The sequence below is a fragment of the Manis pentadactyla genome, chromosome 5, assembly GCF_030020395.1.
Source record: "Manis pentadactyla isolate mManPen7 chromosome 5, mManPen7.hap1, whole genome shotgun sequence".
In the NCBI taxonomy this organism is placed as follows: Eukaryota; Metazoa; Chordata; class Mammalia; order Pholidota; family Manidae; genus Manis; species Manis pentadactyla.
The window spans coordinates 130723868-130750777 of NC_080023.1; the positions used below are offsets into that span (position 1 = coordinate 130723868).

The window sequence follows — 26910 nt, forward strand, 5'->3', positions numbered from 1 at the left end:
GGATGGGTTGGAAGGGATAAGGGAGAAAATGGGACATTGCAATTAGTACACATAATGTAGAGCGGAGGCATGGGGAAGGTAGGATAACACAGAGAAGACAAGTAGTTATTCTATAGTATCTTACCATGCTGATGGACAGTGACCATATTGGGGCTGGGGACTTGATAATGGGGGGAGTCTAGTAACCATAATGTTGCTCATGTAACTGTGTATTAATGATACCAAAATAAAAAAAAATAACAATGCTAGAAGAATTCTTTATCTATATGGAAAAAATGGAATTGTATATCTGACCCAAAACTAGAAACAGAAAGCAACTCCAGTTGGACTATATTCTTAAATATGAAAAGCAAAATTATTGAACTTTTCAAAGATAGTATAGGAAAATACCTTCGTGGCATCTGGATGGCGGAGAGCTGCACTAACCATAAAGAGAAAGACTGGTAAAATTGACTGTAATTAAGAACTCTGTTCCACAAAAATATAGTAAAGGCAATAAAAAGGAAAAACCAGCCCCCAAATTACAAAACCTCATTGCAACACTTAAAACTAACGAAAGACTAATATGTAGATTATGTAAGAAACTCTTGCAAGTCAATTATAACAAGATAGAAAACCTAACAGAAAAATTGGGCAAAGGTTTTAAACTACCCCTTCACCAGAGAGGATAGCTAAGTATCCAAGATATGTGATAAACTGTTGGTCTCTTAGACAATCAGAGAATTACAAGTTGCCACATGGGATACCATTATACATCCAGTAGATTGGTAAAAACTAGGAAGTCTGACCACCAAGTATAGGTAAAGGTGTGAAGCAAAACAAACTTTCTCCAGGTGATGGAATGAATTGGAAGAATCCCTTGTAAAAATAATTTGATGTGATCTAGTAAAGTTGAAGACAGACAAACTCTACTACCCAGCAGATCACTTCTGGAAGAATTCAGAACTATTAAGAGCACCATTGTTAAGGCTAGCCTACAGCTGGAAGCCATGCTAATGTCGTCAACAGTAGAATAAAGGAGTTTTAATTCCAAGAGTGGAATACTATATAGCAATGAAAATGAATTAATTGGAGCTACACAAAAAAATATGGATCCTGATTTTCTGCAGGTTCAGGCATGCGCAGCAGAGGGTCTGATTTGTCCTTTGCATTTTTCTCAGCATTGTACTACTGCAAGTCATTCCTTAGGTGAACAATTTGTTCAATATCTACTTTGTGCCAACTGGAAAGGCAAAGGTCATTCTGTAAGAAAGGGGAAAAGAGGGAGGGGATTGCACCCCCGGGCTGTTTTTACAGGCCCTCCTTCAGCACTGTTGCTCCTCCTCATGCCAGGCATCCTATTTAGCTTCCCCATCGCCCATCCTCCACCTCCAGAGAGCTCACTGACTGCTCTTTCCATATAATCTCGCCTCACCCAAGCTTCTCTAACGAAATGCCCAGAAAAGCAGGAGACTTAGTTTTGTTCTGAAATGTGTTATGACAGATTTCCATTCTTCTGTTTAAAAACTGTCAGCTATAAAAATTCATAAGGAAACACCAAAGACCCCGAAGAGCCAAAGCAGTCCTGAGAAGGAAGAATAAAGTGGGGGGGATCTCGCTCACCAATGTCAAGCTCTACTACAAAGGCACAGTAATCAAAGACAATTTGGTACTGGTACAAGAACAGAGCCACATACTAGTGGAACAGAATAGAGACTCCAGACATTAACACAAACATATATGGTCAATTAATATAGGATAAAGGAGCCATGGTCATACAATGGGGAAAGGATAGTCTCTTCAACAGCTGGTGCTGGCAAAACTGGACAGCTACATGTAAGAGAATGAGACTGGATCATTGTCTAACCCCATACACAAAAGTAAATTCTAAATGGATCAAAGACCTGAATGTAAGTCATGAAACCATAAAACTCTTAGAAAAAAACATAGGCAAGAAGCTCTTGGACATAAACATGAGCGACTTCTTTATGAACATATCTCCCTGGGCCAGGGAAACAAGCAAAAATGAACAAGTGGGACTATATCAAGCTGAAAAGCTTCTGTACAGCAAAGGACACCATCAATAGAACAAAAGGGCATCCTACAGCATGGGAGAATATATTCATAAATGAGAGATCCGATAAAGGGTTGACATCCAAAATATATAAAGAGCTCACGCACCTCAACAAACAAAAAGCAAATAATCCAATTAAGAAATGGATAGACTAGCTGAACAGACAGTTCTCCAAAGAAGAAATTCAGATGGCCAACAGACACATGAAAAGATGCCCCACATTGCTAGTCATCAGAGAAATGCAAATTAAAACCACAATGAGGTATCATACGCCTCACACCAGTAAGGATCGGCACCATCCAAAAGACAGACAACAACAAATGTTGGCAAGGTTGTGGAGAAAGGGGAACCCTCCTACACTGTCGGTGGGAGTGTAAATTAGTTCAACGATTGTGGAAAGCAATATGGAGGTTCCTCAAAAAGCTCAAAATAGAAATACCCTTTGACCCAGGAATTTCACTCCTAGGAATTTACCCTAAGAATACAGCAACCCATTTTGAAAAAGACAGATGCACCCCTATGTTTATCGCAGCACTATTTACAATAGCCAAGAAATGGAAGCAACCTAAGTGTCCATCAGTAGATGAATGGATAAAGAAGAAGTGGTACATATACACAATGGAATATTATTCAGCCATAAGAAGAAAACAAATCCTACCATTTGCAACAACATGGATGGAGCTCGAGGATATTATGCTCAGTGAAATAAGCCAGGTGGGGAAACACAAATACCAAATGATTTCACTCATCTGTGGAGTATAAGAACAAAGAAAAACTGAAGGAACAAAACAGCAGCAGAATCACAGAACCCGAGAATGGACTAACAGTCACCAAAGGGAAAGGGACTGGAGTATGGGTGGAAGGGAGGGATAAGGGTTGGGAAAAAGAAAGGGGATGTGACGATTCGCATGTGTAATGTGGAGAGGGGCACGGGGAGAGCTGTGTAACACAGAGAAGACAAGTAGTGATTCTACAGCATCTTTCTATGCTGATGGACAGTGACTGTAATAAGGTTTGTGGGGGTAACTTGGTGAAGGGGGGAGCCTAGTAAACATAACCTTCCTCATGTAATTGTAGATTAATGATACAAAAAAACCCAAAACCATCAGCTATTTAAAAAGAGTTGCCCTTTTAAGTCATATTATGAAATATCCATTGTTCTCTTAAAATGTTTAGTATAAAATATATCTCCTTGAAAAATCAGATTGAAATGCTTTAACAAAAGAGAAATGTTGTGTTCCAATTTTATGCAGTTTAATACCTCTTCAAGATATGTTAAAGTGACCATGGTCACTTCATTTTTCTCACCTCTTTACTTTTTAGTGACATTATTTTGTATGTAGTACACATTTCAGAAGAAAATATCTTTGTACCCTTGGGACTAGGGTGGGAATCAGGACTCGATTCTTCTGGACATTGTCCTTCATTGCAGTTGAGGGATTTGCTGTCGTGGACTCAATTAAAGTCTAAAATGAACCTTGATATTTTAGGAAGCTTTGTGGTTTTAGAATCAGAGAAACTCAGGGTCTCATCCTGGGGTTAGGTATGATAATTTTATGTATCAGCTTGACTGGACCATGGTACTCAAATATTTGATTGAACATTCAAGAGGTTTCTATGAAGATGCTTTTTGGATGAGCTTAACATTTAAATAGGTGGACTTTGAGTAAAGCATACTACTGTCCATAATGTGGGTGGACCTCATTCAATCACTTCATCTTCTGTAGTGTCCCTTATTTCTAATGCATGGTATTGCATCTTACATTATTTTAATTTCATTTGGGAACATTGTCTTTCCTCTGATATATCAGAATAAGCTAGGCTTTGCTGCAAAAATAACCAATGCCTGGAACCTCATTAGCTTAACCATATGTGGGGTTGACCTACTCTGGGGGGGTGATGGCTCCAGCTGCTTTCATCCTGTAATTCTGCCAGCTCAACCATGACCATCAGAGTCAGTACCAAAAGGAAAGCCAGGGTAGGGATTGTCCTGGATGTTTGTAAGGGCCAGGCTTCATGGTGGCTTCTTTTGTTTCTATTCATGGCCATTTGACCAAAACTCAGTTACATGGGTCCAACACAGCTGCAAAGGAGACTGGGAAATGTAGTCCCACTGAGTGCCCAAGGACAGGAAAAGGAAACAGATTTGGTGGACACATAGCATTGTCTCTGCCACACCTGTAAGTAGCAAATCAAATTATTAAATATATAAGATCCACAGTCTTTGCTACATATATTTGGCACCATAAGCAAAATAAATTATTGCCCTCAGAGAACCTGGCATCAGTAGCAAGGGCAAGATACAACCACAAAATGTGGAATAATAAAATAAGTCACAATTTGACCAACAATGAAGTCTCAAACCACAGTGTATGATTAAAATCCCAAATGAATTGCACAGTCATTGCTATAGATGTTTAGAAAAAATAGAGATCTAGTCATCTAATGGGGTTATCAGAGATGGGAGGAATTAGAATGACATTGAGTCTTGTAAGATTTGGTTGGAAATGAGGTGGGAAGGAGACACTAAGTCCCGTGAGGGCAGGGACAATATATGAAGGTGGGCATCCACTATATTCTTAATATTTTTATTGAATTGAATTCTTAGAGCAGTAGTTCTCAAAATGTGGTCCAGGGATCCTTTCATGAAGTCAAAACTATTTTCATAATAATACTAAGATATGATTTGCCTTCTTCAGAGGCTAAGTGCCATTCCACCAGACTGAATATCAGAAGCAAATATGGCAACCCAGTTGTTTTCTATTAATCCAGATATTGAAGAGTTCTTTAAAATGTAAATGCCAGTCTTGTCACTAAATTTTTTCTTGTTTGAGAAAATACACTACTTATTCTCACAAAATATACTACTTATATTATTGTGTGTGGATTTCTTTTTTTTAAATGAATGAGTATATTAGTACTTTTTAATTTTCTCAGATTTGATTTCTTACACAGTAAATGCTGATAGATATAATGCACCTAAACAAAACCTCCCTTGTGTGCTCGATAATAGTTAAGAGTATAAAGGAGTCCTGAAACCAAAAACTTGGAGAACCTCTGTCTTAGAACATAAAAATGGAAATGGAATCTACAAATTTCTTTTCTTAGAACCCATCCAAAGCTACTTCTTCAAATTTCTAGGGTTTTTATATATTCAGATCTTGTCTTAAATGCTCCTTGCTACCTAAAACAATCTGTAATCATTATCACCAAGTGTAATTTAAGGTGAGCAAATACACAAACCATGTTTGTTTACATGCTGTCCTGTACTCTTTGAACTACAAACTGAGGCTCAGAAATTTAGGTACAGAAAGGTAACACCAAAAATGCAGATAAAGAAAGATGCTTTTTTTTTTTTTTTGGTCATTCTGCATTTTTTTTTGTAGTGTTTTTTTTGTTTTTGTTTTTGTTATCATTAATCTACAGTTACATGACGAACATTATGTTTACTAGGCCCTCCCCTACCCCACGTCCTCCCCTAAACCCCATTACAGTCACTGTCCATCAGGATAGTAAGATGTTGTAGAATCACTACTTGTCTTCTCTGTGTCGCACAGCCCTCCCCTTTCCCCCACCGCCCACATTACACTTGCTAATCATAATACCCCCTTTCTTCTTCCCTGCTCTTATCCTTCCCTATCCTCCCATTCTCCCTAGTCTCTTTCCTTTTGGTAACTGTTAGTCCATTCTTGGGTTCTGTGATTCTGCTGCTGTTTTGTTCCTTCAGTTTTTCCTTTGTTCTTATACTCCACAGATGAGTGAAATCATTTGGTATTTGTCTTTCTCCACTTGCCTTATTTCACTGAGCAAAATACCCTCTAGCTCCATCCATGTTGTTGCAAATGGTAGGATTTGTTTTCTTCTAATGGCTGAATAATATTCCATTGTGTATATGTACCACATCTTCTTTATCCATTCATCTACAGATGGACACTTAGGTTGCTTCCATTTCTTGGCTATTGTAAATAGTGCTGTGATGAACATAGAGGTGCATCTGTCTTTTTCAAACTGGAGTGCTACATTCTTAGGGTAAATTCCTAGAAGTGGAATTCCTGGGTCAAATGGTAAGTCTATTTTGAGCATTTTGAGGAACCTCCATATTGCTTTCCACAATGGTTGAGCTCATTTGCATTCCCACCAGCAGTGTAGGAGGGTTCCCCTTTCTCCACAACCTCGCCAACATTTGTTGTTGTTTGTCTTTTGAATGGTAGCCATCCTTATTGGTGTGAGGTGATATCTCATTGTGGTTTTAATTTGCATTTCTCTGATGACTAGCGACGTGGAGCATCTTTTCATGTGTCTGTTGGCCATCTGAATTTCTTCTTTGGAGAACTGTCCGTTCAGCTCCTCTGCCCATTTTTTAATTGGATTACTTGCTTTTTGTTTGTTGAGGTGTGTGAGCTCTTTATATATTTTGGATGTCAAGCCTTTATCAGATCTGTCATTTACGAATATATTCTCCCATACTGTAGGGTATCTTTTTGTTCTATTGATGGTGTCCTTTGCTGTACAGAAGCTTTTCAGCTTGATATAGTCCCACTTCTTCATTTTTGCTTTTGTTTCCCTTGCCCAGGGAGATATGTTCATGAAGAAGTCGCTAATGTTTATGTCCAAGAGATTTTTGCCTATGTTTTTTCTATGACTTTTATGGTTTCATGACTTACATTCAGGTCTTTGATCCATTTTGAATTTACTTTTGAGTATGGGGTTAGACAATGGTCCAATTTCATTCTCTTACATGTAGCTGTCCAGTTGTGCCAGCACCATCAGTTGAAGAGACTGTCATTTGCCCATTGTATGTCCATGGCTCCTCTATCGAATATGAATTGACGATATATGTTTGGGTTAATGTCTGGAGTCTCAAATCTGTTCCACTGGTCTGTGGCTCTGTTCTTCTGTCAGTACCAAATTGTCTTGATTACTATGGCTTTATAGTAGAGCTTGAAGTTGGGGAGTGAGATCCCCCCCCACTTTATTCTTCTTTCTCATGATTGCTTTGGCTATTCGGGGTCTTTGGTGTTTACATATGAATTTTTGAACTATTTGCTCCAGTTCTTTGAAGAATGTTGTTGGTAAGTTGACAGGGAGTGCATCAAATCTGTATATTGCTTTGGACAGGATGGCCATTTTGACGATATTAATTCTTCCTAGCCAAGAGCATGGGATGAGTTTCCATTTGTTAGTGTCCTCTTTAATTTCTCTTAAGAGTGTCTTATAGTTTTCAGGGTATAGGTCTTTCACTTCTTTGGTTAGATTTATTCCTAGGTATTTTATTCTTTTTGATGCAGTTGTTACTGGAATTGTTTTCCTCATTTCTCTTTCTATTGGCTCATTGTTAGTGTATAGGAAAGCCACAGATTTCTGTGTGTTAATTTGGTATCCTGCAACTTTGCTGTATTCTGATATCAGTTCTAGTAGTTTTGGAGTTGAGTCTTTAGGGTTTTTTATGTACAATATCATGTCATCTGCAAATAGTGACAGTTTAACTTCTTCTTTACTAATCTGGAATCCTTGTATTTCTTTGTTTTGTCTAATTGCCATGGCTAGGACCACCAGTACTATGTTAAATAACAGTGGGGTAAGTGGGCATCCCTGTCTTGTTCCTGATCTCAGAGGAAAAGCTTTCAGCTTCTCGCTGTTCAGTATGATGTTGGCTGTGGGTTTATCATATATGGCCTTTATTATGTTGAGGTATTTGCCCTCTGTACCCATTTTGCTGAGAGTTTTTATCATAAATGGATGTTGAATTTTGTTGAATGCTTTTTCAGCATCTATGGAGATGATCATGTGGTTTTTGTCTTTCTTTTTGTTTATGTGGTGGATGATGTTGATGGATTTTCGAATGTTGTACCATCCTTGCTTCCCTGGGATAAATCCCACTTGGTCGTGGTGTTTGATCCTTTTGATATATTTTTGAATTCAGTTTGCTAATATTGTTTTTAGTATTTTTGCATCCCTGTTCATCAGGGATATTGGTCTGTTATTTTCTTTTTTGGTAGGGTCTTTGCCTGGTTTTGGTATTAGGGTGATGTTGGCTTCATAGAATGAGTTTGGGAGTATTCCCTCCTCCTCTATTTTTTGGAAAACTTTAAGGAGAATGGGTATTACATCTTCTCTGTATGTCTGATAAAATTCTGAGGTAAATCCATCTGGTCGGTGGTTTTTGTTCTTGGGTAGTTTTTTGATTACTGCTTTAATTTCTTTGCAGGTAATAGGTTTGTTTAGATTTTGTGTTTCTTCCTTGGTCAGTTTTGGAAGGTTGTATTTTTCTAGGAAGTTGTCCATTTCTTCTAGGTTTTCCACCTTCTTAGCATATAGATTTTCATAGTAGTGTCTAATAATTCTTTGTATTTCTGTTGGGTCTGTCATGATGTTTCCTTTCTCCTTTCTGATTTTGTTCATGTGTATTGATTCTCTTTTTCTCTTAATAAGTCTGGCTAGAGGCTTATCTATTTTGTTTATTTCCTCAAAGAACCAGCTCTTGGTTTCATTGATTTTTTTCTATTGTTTTATTCTTCTCAATTTTGTTTATTTCTTCTCTGATCTTTATTATGTCCCTTCTTCTGCTGACTTTAGGCCTCATTTGTTCTTTTTCCAATTTTGATAATTTTGACGTTAGACTCTTCATTTGGGTTTGTTCTTCCTTCTTTAAATATGCCTGGATTGCAATATACTTTCCTCTTAAGACTGCTTTTGCTGCATCCCAGAGAAGTTGGGGCTTTGTGTTGTTCTAATTTATTTCCATATATTGCTAGTTCTCCATTTTAATTTGGTCATTGATCCATTGACTATTTAGAAGCATGTTGTTAAGCCTCCATGTGTTTGTGAGGCTTTTTGCTTTCTTTGTACAATTTATGTCTAGTTTTATACCTTTGTGGTCTGAAAAGTTGGTTGGTAGAATTTCAATCTTTTGGAATTTACTGAGGCTCTTTTTGTGGCCTAGTATGTGGTCTCTTCTGGAGAATGTTCCATGTGCACTTGAGAAGAATGTGTATCCTGTTGCTTTTGGGTGTAGAGTTCTGTAGATGTCTATTAGGTCCATCTGTTCTAGTGTGTTGTTCAGTGCCTCTGTGTCCTTACTTATTTTCTGTCTGGTGGATCTGTCCTTTGGAGTGAATGGTGTGTTGAAGTCTCCTAACGTGAATGCATTGCAGTCTATTTCTTCCTTTAGTTCTGTTAGTATTTGTTTCACATATGCTGGTGCTCCTGTGTTGGGTGCATGTATATTTATAATGGTTTTATCCTCTTGTTGGACTGAGCCCTTTATCATTATGTAATGTCCTTCTTTATCTCTTGTGACTTTCTTTGTTTTGAAGTCTATTTTGTCTGATACTAGTACTGCAACACCTGCTTTTTTCTCCCTATTGTTTGCAGGAAATATCTTTTTCCATCCCTTAACTTTAGTCTGTGCATGTCTTTGGGTTTGAGGTGAGTCTCTTGTAAGCAGCATATAGATGGGTCTTGTTTTTTTATCCATTCAGTGACTCTGTGTCTTTTGATTGGTGCATTCAGTCCATTTACATTTAGGGTGATTATCGATAGGTATGTACTTATTGCCATTTCAGGCTTTAGATTCATGGTTACCAAAGGTTCCAGGTTACTTTCCTTACTATCTAAGAGTCTAACTTAACTCACTTAGTATGCTTTTACAAATACAATCTAAAGGATCTTTCTATTTCTCCTCCTTTTTCTTCCTTCTTCTTTCTTTATATATTAGGTATCAAATTCTGTACTTTTTGTCTATCCCTTTGATTGACTTTGGGGATAGTTAATTTTATTTTGCATTTACCTCGCTCTCAGCTGCTCCACCCTCCCTACCGTAGTTTTACTATTGGTGACAGCTATCCAACCCTAGGAGCACTTCCATCTATAGCAGTCCCTCCAAAATAGACTGCAGAGATGGTTTGTGGGAGGTAAACTCTCTCAGCTTTTGCTTATCTGGTAATTGTTTAATCCCTCCTTCAAATTTAAATGATAATCTTGCCGGATAAAATAATCTTGGTTCCAGGCCTTTCTGCTTCATGGCATTAAATACATCATGCCACTCCCTTCTGGCCTGTAAGGTTTCTGCTGAGAAGTCTGATGTTAGCCTGTTGGGCTTTCCTTTGTATGTGATCTAATTTCTGCCTCTGGCTGCTTTTAACAGTCTGTCCTTATCCTTGATCTTTCCCATTTTAATTACTATGTGTCTTGCTGTTGTCTTCCTTGGGTCCCTTGTGTTGGGGGATCAGTGGATCTCCATGGCCTAACAGACTATATCCTTCCCCAGATTGGGGAAGTTTTCAGCAACTACCTCCTCAAAGATAGTTTCTATCCCTTTGTATCTCTCTTCTTCTGGTATCCCTATAATGCTAATATTGTTTTGCTTGGATTGGTCACAATTTTCTCAATATTCTTCATTTTTAGATATCCTTTTTTCTCTCTTTGCCTCAGCTTCTTTGTATTCGTCTTCTCTAGTTTCTATTTCATTTATTGTCTCCTCTACCATATCCAACCTGCTTTTAATACCTTCAATGATTTGATCTCCAACCTGAATTCATTCCTGAGTTCTTGGTTGTCTTTCCGTACCTCCATTAGGATGTTGGTGATTTTTATTTTGAACTCCCTTTTAGGAAGAGTCATGAGGTTCATATCATTTAAATCTTTCTCGGGAGTTGTATTAATAATTTTACTCTAGGCAAGGTTCCTTTGGCGTTTCATGTTTGTATATGGTGCCCTCTAGTGTCCAGAAGCTGTAGTCTCTGGAGCTGCTGAGCCCCTGAAGCAATGTCGGGGGTCACAGGGGAGCGGTACTGGTACCTGGGGGTTGGAAAGAGCTGTTCCCGGCTTCCCGGCTGCTGTGCCTGTCTCCACTGCCTGAGCCAGTGGGCTGGTCACACAGGTGTAAGTTTTTGTCCCCGAGCAGCCGGCTGTGGATCCCTGCTTTCCACAAGCAGCCGGAAATCTAGTCTCCCCAGGAACTCTGCCTGTATTAACTTTCCAATCCGGTAGTCATGCGAGTCTCATGAGAGCACCATGAAATCTGCTCCCAGCGCAGATCTCCGGAGCTAGGTATTCAGCAGTCCCAAGCCTTCCACTCCCTCCCTACTCCATTTCTCTTCCTCCTCTGGGTGAACTTGGGTGGGGGAGGGGCTTGGGTCCCACGGAGCCACAGCTCTGGTATGTTACCCCGTTCTCTGAGGTCTGCTCTTTTCTCCAGGTGTGTGCAGTCTGATGCCGTCCTCTTTCCTGTTGCTCTCTCAGGATTAGTTGCGCCAATTAAGTTTTCTAATTGTATCCAGTTTTAGGAGGAAGCCTCTGTCTGTCCTCTCGTGCCACCATCTTTAATCTCATCTGCGAAAGATGCATTTTTAAGGCCTCAATGTTTGCATGGTGTTAATCTTAGAATAATTAAAGCTGATTACATTTTCAGTTATGTTCATACTTTAAGTCAACCAAAGATATATGACAATGAGAACTGTTCCCTAAAATGTGTGAGAAAGGGGATCTGTGTGGTCAGATAACAGAGAAATCAATCTGTGTTAAATCAAGATGAGCAGATTGCATCTCTGTGGCCATTTTAGAGCCTTTTTGTGTGCCCCATCTCTAAATTTCTCTAACTGTAGAAACCCCTTTTTTTGCAAGGCATTTCATGGATGTCAGCTACTGATGTTTTAGCAAGCTTTGCCTGTATGTACTTAGGTTTTACAGAACAGTATTTGACCAAAACCATGAATCTAAATCCATACTTGTTATTACATGGATTTAGATGACAAATCCCATGCTCTAAACCATAATCTCAACAGCCAGGGCTAGAACATGATTTGCTTGTAAAGCAGTATGAGACATCCTAGATACAGCACTATGAAAAAGTCCTACTGCATTTCATTCCTTAATGTGACATTTGAGAAAATTCTGGCAGATATCTATTTAAGGCCACAGGTTATATTGTCTCTGAAAGCAAAAGACAGGGAGTTGACAGAAGGCACATGTTTCCAAGAGTTGGACAGTAGTAATTCCCACTGGAGGTATAAATGGAAGAAGCTGGATGGAAAAGACCTTGCTTAAAGGATAATAAAGTGTAAAACACTCAGAAGTGTTAAAGGTAAGACCTCAACCCTGCAAGCTGATAAACAGGCCCAGACTTTTATTTATAGTGACATGAGTGACATTTATCTGCCTTTCACAGAACATCTAATCCTCTTGTCAAGGTGTGTCTTTAATGGAGACCTGTTTCTGGTCAGAGTTGGCAGACTTTGAATACAAATGTGTCTGCCCTGGCTGAAGTTTCTGATTAAAAAAAATCTTTGGGATATGAAATCACTGGGTAAATATATCAGTTCATTTTCAATTTGCCTCAGAGAAGACATTGTCTGAAGAGGGTCTTGGCTTTGTGATAGAAGTTATGGCCTGTCAATCAAAGTAGAAGTGGAAGTGAATTACAATTACCAAGGGGTTCACAAACCTCAGTGTCTCCCTACTTAGTCCCTAAGCACAAGCATGATAGAATTGTAAATGTCTCTTCCTTACCCCAAATAGTTAACACAGTTCAGTTTTAGAAACTGAAAATCAGGATGTCAAGAATATCAAAAACTGCCCAACATCTATAATTAAGGAACTGTGGGAAATCCAGGGTATGGTTCTCTCAAGGAGTTTGTGATACATGTTGAGGTAAGACAAAAATCACATTTAAAATTAAGTATCAATAAACAATTTGAATAGTAGTTCAAGAAAAAAATGGTTATTTCCAAACAAACAAATAGAACTTACTCTGAGTTCAGAAGAAGGGAAAAAGAAAAGGTTGCTGTGGGTAGGAAATGAAGCAAGAATATATGGAGGAAGAGGGATTGGAAACAGGTCTTGATGGACAAGTGGGATAAATGAGATGTTCACCAAAATGATGTGTCAGTTAAGTTTAACTCCAGGCAACAGGGAGCCCACCCAATCCCACCACTACACACACACGTAACACTCATACATGCCTGCATACACCCCCTCCTCCTCTACTTGGCCATGTGCTTCTGTGGTCACTTAATCCACACTGCCATCCACTGTTCTTCAGTGTAGGGTCTCTGTCATAGGGCTGCTCCTCCTCTTCATACTAGATGACAAGCACCTTAAGAAACTCCAGCATCCTGTTTGCCTTGTGTAGAGCTTTGTCCAAATGAAGCTCTTTTTTCACCCACCTTCAACTTTATGGAGGTGTAATTTTACATACATTAAAGCACAACCAGTTGAAATGTACAGGTCAATGGATTTTGATCTACTCCTGTGTAGCCAACACTACAATCAAGATGTAGAACAATTCTATCACCTCAAAAAGTTCCCTTTTGCTCCTATGCATTGGCATCTCCTTACTCTCCTGTGGCCTCAGGCAAGCATTATTCTGCTTTTTGTCCCTGTAGATAAGATGTGTTTTTTTCTAGAGTTTCCTATGAATGAAATCATACCATTAACCTTTTTTCTGCCTTCTTTTGCTCAGTATGTGTTTCTGATACTCCCCCATCTTGTGTGAATCAGTCTTTTTATTGCTGTGTTGCATCTCACTGTATAGATGTACCACAATTTGTTTACCATTCACCTGCTGGTGGTTACTTTGATTTCCAGTGTTTTGGAATAAAACTCCTATTAACATTCACATACAAGTTTTTTTGAGGAATTACATTTTCATTTCTTTGGGGCAAACACCTAGGAATGAGGGTTGCACGGTAGGCATATTTTTACCTTGAATGAAACTGCCTAACTGTTTTCAAAGTAGTTGTATCGTTTTAACTAAGTATGTGCCTGATGACTGTAGGAACGGCCTCCAGGAGCATTATTGTCATTGTCAGAAAACCTTTGAAGGCTCTCCAAGGATTTCTCTACAACAGCGTTCACATCCATGGCCCTCTACCCTCTGCATTGGTTTTCTCATCAGACTTTACCTTCCACGTGTTAGTGTACGGTGTAGGCTTACTTCACTCTCACACATTCCACTGAACTACTTGGTCATCCACACTTGAGCCGTATGTGACAGTGCTTCCAGGACTACAAATGCATTTGTACTAGTCCAGCCCCTCTTTTTGCCTTTTTGTGCATGTGACCAGTGGCACGTGCTTACTGGCCAAATGGTCAGGCTTAGGGCTCAACAGGTCAGGGTTGGGCAACAACTTAGGTTTGTGGCTCACATTTTTAAGACAAACTTCACAGACATTATTAATCTTAAGATTTTACTTGTTTTTAAACATACCAAGTGTGTATCTAGGAGTTCGGAAATCCATTTTGGGGGAATGGACGGGAGTACAGGGGCGATTCTCTCTTCATAGATTCAGTCCACAAACATTTAGTAAGCATCTCCTATGAGCAAAACTTTGTGGGAGATACAAATATGTAGTGTCTCTGTAGGGTGAGTGTGAGTCCCTGCAGCAGTCTAACAGCAGAGTGGGGAAGGAGAACAGGAGATGGCTTAGAGATCCTAAAGTAATCAGGTGAGCTGATGTGATCTTAGTGGAAGCACAAAGAGGAAAATTGAAATGTATGGTTCTTGACAATTACAAAGAGGAAGAAAAAAATAAAAAAAGAAAGGCAGCCCACCTTGCCTCTTTATTCATTCACTGCCTAAGCAAATAACTTAAATCATCCATTTGGTGATTATGAATTTGAATGAAGTCTGTTGCTATTAGAAGCATCTCATGGGTGAGGTTTGGCCCATAGTGTCTCTTGGGCTCTGCTTTTGAGTTCCTTCATGGTAACGCTGATCGTGAAGATGAAAACCAGGATGTAGGGGAGAAGAGTCATGCATTTTAAGAATCACTAATGACCGGTTTTTGCTCATAAGATAATGATATCAATTTGAAGGAGAAAAAACAGTTATTTTATGTAGAAAGTGTGCAAGCACCATTTCTCATTTCTTCTATTTTTTTTAAACCTGCTTTGCACTGTTCTACAAATCCCCATATTCTTCTCTGAAATTATTTGTTCACCAGGACTAGTGTGTTTCTTTGTCCTAACCACGTTACTTAAATAGAATCATTCAAGAAACTTGAATAAGAACTACAACATAGAATTGAACTCTTGCGTAATGCAAAAATGAGTCATTATTTGGCTTAAGGCTTTACAATGTGGGAGCTGCTCGTACTCCAGAATTTAGTACAGCACAATAGGAGAATGTCTTAAATTAGTGCTCTCAGAAATGCAACAAAGGCTTCTCTGTGAGTGATTGGCAGGAACATGTTTCTATCTTTCTATCATGGAATCACTTGCTTAAGGAGAACCAACTTAGAAATCTCTACCTTTTACAGAGAGTACTTTAGTCAATGGTGAGGAATAAAGAGGATTTTATGACACCGAACACCATAAATATTTTCATGCAGCTGATCCCACCACCCAAGGTTAAGTCAAGTGACCTAAAACTCCCAAGAAAATGCATTCCCCTTTGCTTTAGTACACAGAGATTTCACAACATGTGAGCCTAAGTGTTATTATCTACTGCATAGACTGCATAGTATCAGTCTCACTTCTAAAATCTTGTTTGTTTTTGTCCAGCCAGCACTGTCAGGGTAGGAACACATCTTTCCATAAAGGTGCTGCATTGGAGAGAGGAACAGCCCTTCCTCTGGGCTTTAAGACACCTGGAGCTGTAACTGTACTGACCCAAGTCACATGGCCTGGCTGCTAACCCTAACTGCTGTGTGTGAATTTGAACAAGCTTCCTGCCTCCTTTGGATCCCACCACTGTCACCTGAAAACCAAGGAACTAAATCAAGTGACCTCTAAGGACCCTTCTGACTATGATGGTCCAAGATTTGACACTCCCTCCCTGGGGTGAATGCCTGTGGCATTGGCAATCTGCATTTAATACATGGACACACACAGGGTTGTCCCCACTTGTTTTCGGCTGTGTGGGTATCCACTCAGGGGGGCACTCTACACATTCAGTAACATTTGACAGACCTTGACTGAGCAGCAATTTAGATTCCTACCAACAGTGTACAAGGGTTCCCTTTTCTCCACATCCTGGGCAGAACTTGTTATTTCTTGTTGATAAACTGTCTCCTTTGACTGGTGTGAGGTGGTAGGTCATTGTGGTTTTGATTTGCATTTGCCTGCTGATTAGTGATATGGAACATCTTTTCAGGTGTCTGTAGCCATCTACATGTCTTCTTTGGAAAAGCGATTGTTCAGGTCTTCTGCCAATTTTTGAATCAGATTGTTTTTTTTTGGTGTGGAGTTGTATGAATTTTTTTTGTATATTTTAGATATTAGTCCCTTATCAGGTTATTGTTTGCAAATTCATTCTCCCAATCAGTAGGTTGTCTTTTTGTCTTACTGATGGTTTCCTTTGCTGTGCAGATTTGTAGTTTGATGTAGTTCTACTTTTTTATTTTTGCTTTTGTTTCCCTTGCCTGGGGAGACATCTCTAGAAAAAAATTCCTAATGTTGATGTTCAAAAATTACTGCCTATGTTTTTTTCTAGTAGTTTTATGGTTTCGGGTCCTATATTTAGGTCTTTAATCTATTTTGAGTTTATTTTTGTATATGGTGTAAGATTGTGATCCAGTTTCATTCTTCTGCATGTAGCTAATTTTCCTAAATTTCCCAGTTTTACCATCTACTGAACAGACTTTTTCCTCATTGTATATTCTTGCCTCCTTTGTCATATATTAATTGACCATATAGGTTTATTTCTGGGCTCTGTATTCTGTTCCATTGGTCTATGTATCTGTTCTTGTGCCAGTACCATACTGTTTTGATTACTGTTGGCCTGACTTATGTTTTAAAAGGAAGTCTGGAAGCTATGGGAAGAACTATGGAGAGGCAAAGTGGTACAGAGAAAGCTGTGTAGTGGGTTAAAGATGATCACAAATTCTTTGCCATGCTCCCATTGAGAGGTACAGACTATTTCTCATTACTTGAACCTGGACACAACCTGAGACTGCTTTGACTAAAAGAAAGCACAGAAGTGACTCTGTAACCTCCGTGGCTGTAAGTAACAGCTGCCACTTCCCTTTCAGTACAACTACCTCTTATGACGCTACAGTCACAAGAAGCTAGTGAGATCTCCAGGGGCCTTTCTCCTTCCTTATCCTCCATGCAAACTACAAATCAGAGTTGAGCCTGGTGGGTCTTGGAGCCAGGGACTGGGCAGCCAAAGACCAGAGCAGAAATACACAAAGGCTCAGACAGATAAGCAGGACAGGAAGTCATAGAGAGTGGTGAGACATGCTGTGGCAGGTGATGGAGTCAGAATAGCTAAGGACCTGAATGGGAAGAATCTGAAGCCCAACAAAGTTAGACTTGATAGCATGCTGCAACAAGGGAGAGAGGTCCAGAAGAATTATGGAGCCCTCACCAAACAAGGGAGGAGACAGGTATATTCTAGGATTGGTGGCAGGTGGAGTTTAGGTAAAATCTGTGCGAAGTGGTATTTTGATAGACTCAAAGCAAAGCCTTTGGGTTGCATATGGAGTTAATAATTAGGGCTGGACTGAGAAGAGGAGCCAGGATCTTATCTCCTTGGAAACTACAAAATTAAGATAAATGGTAATGCTATATAGGGAGGAAATGGAGGTGGCTTGCATGTGTCAAAGTGACCCAAAATCCTCAGTGTAAAAGAGAGATGCCACTTTGTCTCCAGCAAGGGTTCAAATAGCAGAGTTCTTTTTTGGAAAAGAATGATTTTAGAGAACAAGGTTTTGCAGCACCTTATCCTCTGTTGATTAGCAAAGCAGTTTTTCAGGTTCCCACCAGAGTTCTTTGACACCAGTTTGTTGGAACAGTAAGGAGGACGGGGTGCTGTCTCAGATCATCATCTTTGGCCTAAATGGTAAATGGGGCTAAAGTCGCAAGTACTGAAAATTTCAAATGATAGAGAAAATTTACAAGGACAGCAACCTGGCGGGTGGCTCCCCTCTGCCTCGCCCCCCTCCTCAACCCAAACAAAAAAACACTCCCTTGGTTTCCCTGTGCTGCCGAGCACCGGGTCCCAAGGTTCGCTCCCTAAACTCCCTCCTTGCCTGCTTGCTTGCTGTGCACGTAGGAATGTTACAGATAAGGAAGCAGAAAGGTATAAATTGCTCCCTTTTCCTTTGTTCGGGGCTCAGACTTTTTGAGAGATTACTCCCCTCTGAGCCTGCCGGTGTGAAGTAAAGCCTCAATACTCCAAGACCTCTGAGTGCCGCTTGGTTTTTTTCCATCGGTGATCCAGTCTAGGCTTTTTTTTCAGTACTTTTCGTAACAGGAACAGTAAGGAGGATGGGGTGCTGTCTCAGATCATCTTTGGCCTAACTGGTAAATGGGGCTGAAGTGGCAAGTACAGACAATTTCAAGGCAGTGCTCCTTGTAGCAGAAAGGAGAAATGGTTGCATAAAGGTGGAATATTAATATAAAGGAAGACTGTAGCAATTAAAAAAGACCAAAGTAGAGTTATAGGTAGTAATATTTTGTAAGCTGTAGCACTTTTGGAACCAGAAACCTGATACTTAAAATTACAAACTGTAAGTACATGTTTGTGAATGCACAGCAAAACATCTCTAAGGACATTTACCTATTTATTGCTTGAACATTATATAATAACCTCTTCATGTGTTACTTGGGCAATTAAAACAGAAAGTTTATAAGGGAAATGAGAAGAGACTAAAGCTAAAAATTTACCGTGTTTATAGAAAGAAGAAAAGAGACCAGCAGGAATGTTAACACATAGGATGTGCTCATTAAAGCAGATGTGAAATTGCACAGCGAGAGTTCCTGAGCATGTTCCAGACTCTTCTTCTCTTAGGGTGTAAATTCTTCCCAGGGAGTTTGTACATGGTGGCAGGCGCAGAGGAGGCATGAGGAACCCCTGGAGTCACTGTTCTTTGGAGACCCAGATTTGGAATGGTGGCCGAAGTGGCCAGGTGGTAGGAATATCTCTGTAAGAACTTCTGTCTTTGTAACTAGTGAATATTTTCACAGTAGATATCCTGTTCCTGATCAAATGCTCACGCACTAGTTTTAGCATCCATTGATGATTCTTGCCTAACTCAATATTATAATAGTTGCAAAATGGTGATATTTCTCTGAATCATTTATTCTACATTATTGATTAGCATTCTATGGAAATAGAAGTGGAGAAGGGAAAGCTCTCTTTTATAGTAGAATTCCAACTGATAATGTATATTACTATATAGATGCACACATACATATATATAATATACTACTAATGTATGTGAAGGTATACTTTATAAAGTTTAGATTATTTGACATTCTAATATCTAAATTATATGTAATTACACACACATACATTTTGTGTGTAATAAGTGTGGGCACGTAGATTCTTATTTTATTCATGGATTTTAAGGTATTACTTTCATTTACTTTGATGCTGAAAATATCTCAGATTTGATCAGTGGGAGCCCCTTTAAGTTATCTCCTCCTGCATTCTTCTGCTATATTTCCATCATTTTTAGAATATGTCTTTCCTTCTGGCACAAGATGTTTTTGGCTCATCTTAAAATTTTCATGCCCCACCACTGGAATCACCATTTCTCCAAGATGTCCTGGAAGCCTGTGTGTGTTCAGAAATTAAGTTAGGTCTAATAAAGTTCCAGAATTACCTGTTGTGGGGAAGTTGGGGTTCTATGGCCAGGATTCTCACTGAACTTAAACCACTTGATGATGTAACTGGCCTGTTGCTAGGCTACTGTTTCCACACCTGTAGGCAATAGTTATTACTGCACTATATAGAGAGCTTGGCCCAGTGCTCTGGGCAGAGGCAGAGACGCTAGTGCTCAAACTACCACTGGGAGAAAAAGCCAGGTAATAAACCCTTTCACCCCAAAGAAACATTCTACTGTCATTTGTTTGGTCACTGAATCCATAGCGAACTTGCTGGGGGCTGAAACCCATTGGCAAGACAATTGGCAAACTTGGCAGGGTCCATTGTTGACAAAGGAAAAAGATAGGCTGCCCTTATGAGCAGGCTGCCACCATGAATGGGGAGACAGTGGATTATCCCCCAGTGAGTATGTGGTCTGAGGTGGCTTGTGTCCTAGAGGGCTGAGAGCGAGTGGAGGTGATACCTGAGGCAGTAGGGATAGCTCGTGATACAGTAAGTAGGTCTTTTGAGAGACAGAGTGTCCGTGAGGCAGCAGGGATTGTGGGTTGGCTGCTTCTCACAGTATTAATAAAGTCTACAGAAGAGAAGGACACACTTCTGAAAAAGACCAAAGAAATGGCAGCATGAGAATGCAAGCTGCAAACTGCTGTGGATTCACTGAAGAAGGAAATGGCATTGATGCGAGAGGAGGCAGCACAAAACACACGCAGCAAGGTGCCATTGAAGAGGTAAAACATTACTTACAGAATGAGACAGCAGCACTGCCAGGTGCTCTGAAGGAGGAAAAGGCCATCAAGGTAACAGACGAATTCCTGAGGGAAGCACAAGTGGAGGTGCCACTAGAATGCCAGCTGCAAAGCATTGAGGTGAAAGTAAGAGAGCTGCTGAAGACTGAGCTAGCATTGCCAGGAGGCACTGCAGAAAAGGTAAAGGATGTAGCAGAGGAGGCACTTGTGAGAGTGGAGAGAAAGGTGTCATCAGCCACAGAAATGGAGAGGCGGGGGAAGGATGAAGGGGTGGTGCTGGAGGCACTGACCCCTTCTCTACTGAAAGCATGCCCAGTGGTTGTAAAGAAAATAAAGACCCAGCAGCTGAGAGTTCCCCAAGGAGAGGAGCAGTCCCCTCTCTAGGTCGTAGAGCACTCTGTGCTCTGCGCCCATATGCAGGCACAGCTGGTGGATTTGGGCTGCCGGTTTAGGCAGAAGCCCTTGGAGTCAATACTAGCTTGGCTCCAGCATCTGTGGGATGTATGAGTGGATGGAATTGTTCTCTCGGGATCAGATATGGGAAAGGTGGCTCCCTGACACTTCAGCCTGCCTTGAGGCAGCAGTTACAAAGTGCACATCAGACCCCAGATAATCACTCCCCACTAGATTGACTTATGGCTACACTTCGTGCTGTGTGGCCCAATGAGGGTGATCTACCATCCACTCCTGCTAGATGGCAGATGTATGCTGAGCTCCAACAGGTGTTATGAGAGCTAGGCATAAGAAATGCCATCTAGAGTCCAGAGAATCATGGCCCAGATGAAGAGCCTTTCACTACTAGGATGAGAAATATTGTGCTTCAAATGGCTCCCACATCCCTTTTTGGGACTCTAGTGGCCATTCTTTCCCCTCACTTAGGGCAGCCTATAAGTGAGGTTACCCATACAGTAGCAGACTAAAGAGAGGCTGAAGCAATGAGAACATGGAAACAAGGTTTGCTACTCATAAGAAGAATTTAAAGGGCCCCATGAAGGTTATGAGGACCTAGATGCGGGTTGATTTAATACGGGCAGGAGCAGATGGAGGGAAATTAGATGGGAAGTCAAATAGGATCTTACTAGATCTTTGCCAGCTGCAAAGACTAAAGAGGCAAAGGTCGGAGACAGAGCCACAAGTCTGGCCTGTGTGTTTGCAAGACTGCTTGCTGGAGAGCGAGCCAACCTCACTTGAGCCCACTCAGGAAGATGATTAGGGAATATGGTTTGACTGAGTGGAGACTCAAGGTACCTACCTACCTGCCCTGAGGGACTGGGGGGGACCAGAGGCCACATGTTGAAATAGCTATTCATTGGTCCCCAGGGAACATACAACGTGTCCTGACTTTGGTGGAAACAGAATGAATGTTCACTGATTCATGGTAACCCTGAGCAGTTCCCTGGGACCCCCACTAACAGATGGATATGGGGTAAGGCTATCAGAGTGAAACAAGCCCAAATCCCTTTGAGAATAGGGCATCTACCTCCAAAAGAGTATACTGCATATATATCTCCTATCCCTGAATATATTTTAGGGATTGATATCCTGCAGGGCCTATGGTTGCCGACCACTTCAGGTGAGTTCACAGAGTACGTGTGGTGAAGGCAGTTTGGAGGGGACACGCTAGGCTTCCGCCCTTAGGTTTGCCTGTGCCTCGGCAGGTGACTAATGCCAAACAATACGAATTGCCTGGACAGCATAAGGAGATTGGAGAGACTCTCCAGGAATTGGAAAAGGTGGGTATTATGAAGCCTACCCATAGTCCTTTCAATTCCCCAGTGTGGCCAGTAGAAAAGCCAGATGGCTCCTGGCATATGACTTTGCATTACAGAGAATTGAATAAAGTCATACCCCCTATGCATGCTGCTGTCCCCTGTATTGCAGTCCTCGTGGATACCCTCAGCTACAAACTAGGAACATACCATTATGTGGTAGATCTTGCTAATGCCTTCTTTTCCATTGACATTGAGCAGGAAAGTCAGGAACAGTTTACCTTCACGTGGGAAGGATGGCTATGGACTTTCACCATCCTTCCACAGGGCTACCTCCACAGCCCCACGATCTGTCATGGACTTATAGCCCAGGACTTGGCTACATGGGAGAAACCACCAATGGTGCAGCTGTACCATTATACTGATGATATCATGCTCATGTCGAATTCTCTTTCAGATCTAGAAGGTGCAGCACCTAGACTGCTGCAACATTTACAGATGAAAGGATGGGCTGTGAACAGTACCAAGGTTCAAGGACCTGGTTTGTCCTGTCAAATTCTTGGGGGTCATCTGGTTGGGTAAGACCAAGGTTATACCAGAAACAGTCAGATAAAGTCCAGGCCTTTCCTACCCCTACAACTGTAGCATTGCTACAGGAATTTTTGGGTCTTCTAGGCTACTGGAGAGTGTTTATCTTGGTACTAATTCTGAAGCCCTTATACCTGTTGGTATGAAAGGGCTTCAGGTGGGACTGGGATGAGACATGTGCATCTGCCTTTACTACAGCAAAACAGGCAGTCAAGGCTGTGCAGGCCTTGAGTGTGATAGACCCATCAAGGCCCTGTGAGCTGGACATTCATGTGACTGAAGACGGTTATGGCTGGGGTTTCTGGCAGCGGCTTGAATGAACTCGCCAACCTACTGGATTCTGGTTACAACTCTGGAAAGGGGCAGAGGTACGATACACTTTGATAGGAAAGCAACTGGCTGCTGTGTATCATGACTTGCTGGCTACAGAACGCATCACTGGAATGGCCCCGATAAAGGTAATAACCACCTATCCCATTTTGGGGTGGGTATGAGACTGGACTCAAAAGCCAAGGAGTGGTGTGGCACAATGTCCACACTGGCCATGTGGGGTGCTTACTTATAGCAGCATAGTGCCCTCTAGTAGGCCTTTGAGTGAAGAACTCCAATGCTTATTGGGGCTGGTGACATATACTAGTGAAAAGCAGGAAGAACTTGCTTTTGAACCATTAGTAGCAGAGAGTCCCTATCGGGAGGGAAGAACCCTTATACCCGAAGATGCCTGGTACAGAGATGGCTCCAGCCATGGGCAGCCCCCAAAATGGAGGGCCATAACTTTCCATCCTAAGACAGAAAACATGGATGGAAGATGGTGAGGAGAGGAGCAGCCAAAGGGCAGGGTTGTGGGCCATATGGCTTGTGATCAGCCAGGAGCCCTCCCCTATAATTGTCTGCACTGACTTCTGGGCTGTCTATTGGCACTTGCCCCATTGTCTACCAACCTGGTACCATGCCAACTGGCTGGTTGGTCACCAACCCCCTTGGGGGCAAGAATTGTGGCAAGACTTACAGGCCTGTGGTCAGACTAAAATTACAGTATACCATGTGACAGGTCATTTGCCACTGGCATCCCCAGGAAATTATTAAGCAGGTAATCTGGCCCAGATACATTGGTTAGAAGGAAAGCCTGCCTCTGATACAGACCAATGGTTACATCAGTGTTTGTTGGAGGCAGGGCAGAAGACAATGTGGGCTGTAGCCCATCAGTGGGGCTTACCTTTGAAGAAGTTAGTAGAGCCTCTCAGGAGTGTGTTGTATGCTCTAAAAGGGACTTACACCGAGTTCCACAGCAATATGGGACAATAGCTAAAGGACGTATACCCATCGTCAGGTGGCAGATAGACTATATGGGGCCTCTACCTGTATCAGAAGGATATCAGTATGTCATGACTTGTGTAGTCACAGCTGCTGAACTTCTGGTTGCTTTTCCTACCCATTGTGCAGACCGGAAGATGACCAAAAGAGGCCTGGAGCATCTGTTTGCCACTTATGGCCAAACACAGGTAATTGATAATGATCGGGTCACCCATTTTACTGGACATACACTGCAAGAATGGGTGCAACAGCTGGGAATCAAATGGAAGTTTCATGTGCCATATAATCCTACTGCAGCAGGCATGATAGAGAGGCACAATGGCTTGTTAAAATCTGGACTAAAGTCAGATACCAGTAGTCTGTGGGGATGGTCAGTCTGCTTATGAAGTGTGCTATGGCGTTTGAATGAGAGACCCCCAAAAGGAACCCTGAGTCATATAGACATATTAACACATATGGCTGCCTCCCCTATACAACTGCAAGTACAAACCAAGGAAGAATCATGGAAACTGATGTTTGGCCACCAGAATAATATCTTGCTGCCAGCACTAACTGCACTAAACCCTGGAGACTCCATTGAGTGGATGTGGCCTTGGACCTTTGGACACATGGGCCAACAAAGGCTGGCTCTCCTGGCACCTTGGGGAGAAGGCCTGGGAGCTAGCCTCTTGTGTATTCCTGTAATAACAGCAGAGTAGCCCCCAAAGATCACAGTAGTATATCCTGAATTGCTGGAAGGTAGGAGTATCTTACTGGGGAGTTTTGTTTTATCATTATGGCTGGTGCATACATACACCTCCAATAGCACTATATATAGACTCCTCTGTAACCCCTGTGGGGAGAGGAGTATAAGTATGGTATACTAGACCTGGAAGGGACCCCCTTCCTGCTGCGGTCCTATCACAGGACCACTCTCTTGCACGCATCCTACCTGAAGGACAAGATTTGCCTATGTTGGTGTCATTAAAACATGTCTTTTCGCCCCTAAGGTCTTTGTGGATTAGGAACCTCCTCTGGCCTGAGTATTATTATAATTATTGTTACCTATATCAAAATCTTGTATCTTAATCTTTGTTATTATCTCTAAGTTGTTTTTAGCCTCTGTTGCTGTTGTAGAATCTGGTTACAGTGCTCCAGCTTTCTCACACAGGGACCACTGCGGGAGATTGAGAGTGTGTAATTGTAAGGTGAGAATCCTGGAGGGGTGGAGTGTGGGTAAGCTGGGGTTTCTATGGCCAGGATTCTCAGTAAACTTAAACCACTTGATGATGTAACTGGCCTGTTGCTAGGCTACTGCTTCCACACCTGAAGGCTATAAGCTATTGCAGATATAGAAAGCTTGGCCCAGTGTTCTGGGCAGAGGCAGAGTCGCTAGTACTCCACCAACCGCCAGGAGAACAAGCTGGGTAATAAACCCTTTCACCCCAAAGAAATGTTCTATTGTCATTTCTTTGGTCACACTGAATCCGTAGTGAACTTTCCAGGGGCTGAAACCCATTGGCAAGACACCTGTTGTCTATAAAGCTCTTGTAAGTGCCCTGAATACTCCATTGGAATATCCACTAGGCTCCCCAACTTGTACCAATTAAACTTTTCTTTCAGCATGAATACTCCATAAAAAATTAAATTTTATCATTTTATTTTGTATTATCATTATTGGTAATATAACACATTTTTAAATGACTATTAAGAATGATTTTTGATGTACTCTATTATATGTTTAAATGTCATGAAATTTAGAATGAAATATAATATGGTTGCCTACGTTTTGTTTTTCCTTAAAATATGTACTTTCAGCCACAAAATGGGGAGAGTCAGCTTTTACAGAGTACTCTTTGTATGGGAAAATGCTTTCTACAGGTAAAACGGACTTAAGAAAGATATTTCATTCATGAGATGAGTTCAAAAGGCAGTTGATCTAGTCAGTGAAGTTTAAATTCCCCATTACTCCTGAAGCTATTTTGCTTCAATTCATCTATAGTCAGCTTAATTGGTAACAAAGTCTAAGGTTGTGTAGGGAAAATGAAAATTCCTATGGTCAGGATCCTCACCTGAACCTAAACTACTTGATGATGTAATCTGCCTGCTGCTAGGCTAATACTTAACACACCTGTTGGCAATGAGCCATTATTGTCAGTGTTACTATATAAAAAGCTCCACCTAGTTCTCTGCCCAGAGGCAGAGACAGAGATGGATTGCAAATGCCTCAGAGGCCACTGTGAGAATAAAGCTTGGTATAAACACTTTCACCCCTAAGTTCAGTTGTTGTTATTTGTTCCCAATGAATCCAGAGTGAACTTGCCCAGGGGCAATTCCCCTCAGGGAAGACAATTGGCATAGTTAGCAGGGTTCACTGCAGGCCAAAAAAAATGAAATAAGATGCCCTCATGGGAGAGGTACTTCAGTGGGCTGCCCTTATGGGTGGAGAGACACTATCAGGTACCCCCCAATGGGCATATGGTCCAAGGTGGTTTACCCCTAGAGGATTGGGCCCCTCCCAGGACTGAGGAGTTGGAGGTGACATCTGAGGCAGTAGAGGAGGTCCTCTGCAAAATAGGGAATTCCTTCAAGAAACAAAATGCCAATGAGGTGGCGGTAACTATGGCTTGGCTATTCCTGATAATGTTAAGAAGGGCCCTAAAGGAGTAGAATGTGCTCCTGCAAGAAGCACAAGAAGAGATAATGGTGATGAATAAAGAAAAAAAATCATTGATGATTGAGATGGCATTGCTGTGAGGTGTTATGAAGACAGTAAGGATGTAATGGTAACACAAGAAGAGATAGCACAAGAATGCAGGCTTGACCCTGTGGCTACCAACATAGTACCATGCCAACTGGTTGATTAATCACTGACTCATATGGGGGCAAGAACTGTGGCAAGACCTATCGGTCTCTGGTCAGACTACAACAGTACAGTATATCATGTAGTAGGCCATTTGTCACTGG

At 41.2% G+C, this 26910-nt stretch overlaps 1 long non-coding RNA gene across 5 annotated transcripts in view; it reads left to right on the top strand.

Moving 5' to 3' along the window:
• The window catches only part of LOC130683850 (uncharacterized), a 61314-nt gene that overhangs the window by 18902 nt on the left and 15502 nt on the right, over positions 1-26910 (top strand). For 3 of the 5 annotated variants that reach the window (XR_008997880.1, XR_008997879.1, XR_008997882.1), the window contains exons 1-3: positions 11722-23108; positions 24094-24152; positions 25053-25151. The exons of 1 other annotated variant lie outside the window; for it this stretch is intronic. This is a non-coding gene — a long non-coding RNA (uncharacterized LOC130683850). Of the gene's footprint in view, positions 1-11721; positions 23109-24093; positions 24153-25052; positions 25152-26910 lie in introns of those variants that run through there. One more of the 5 variants, XR_008997881.1, reaches the window with a different exon arrangement.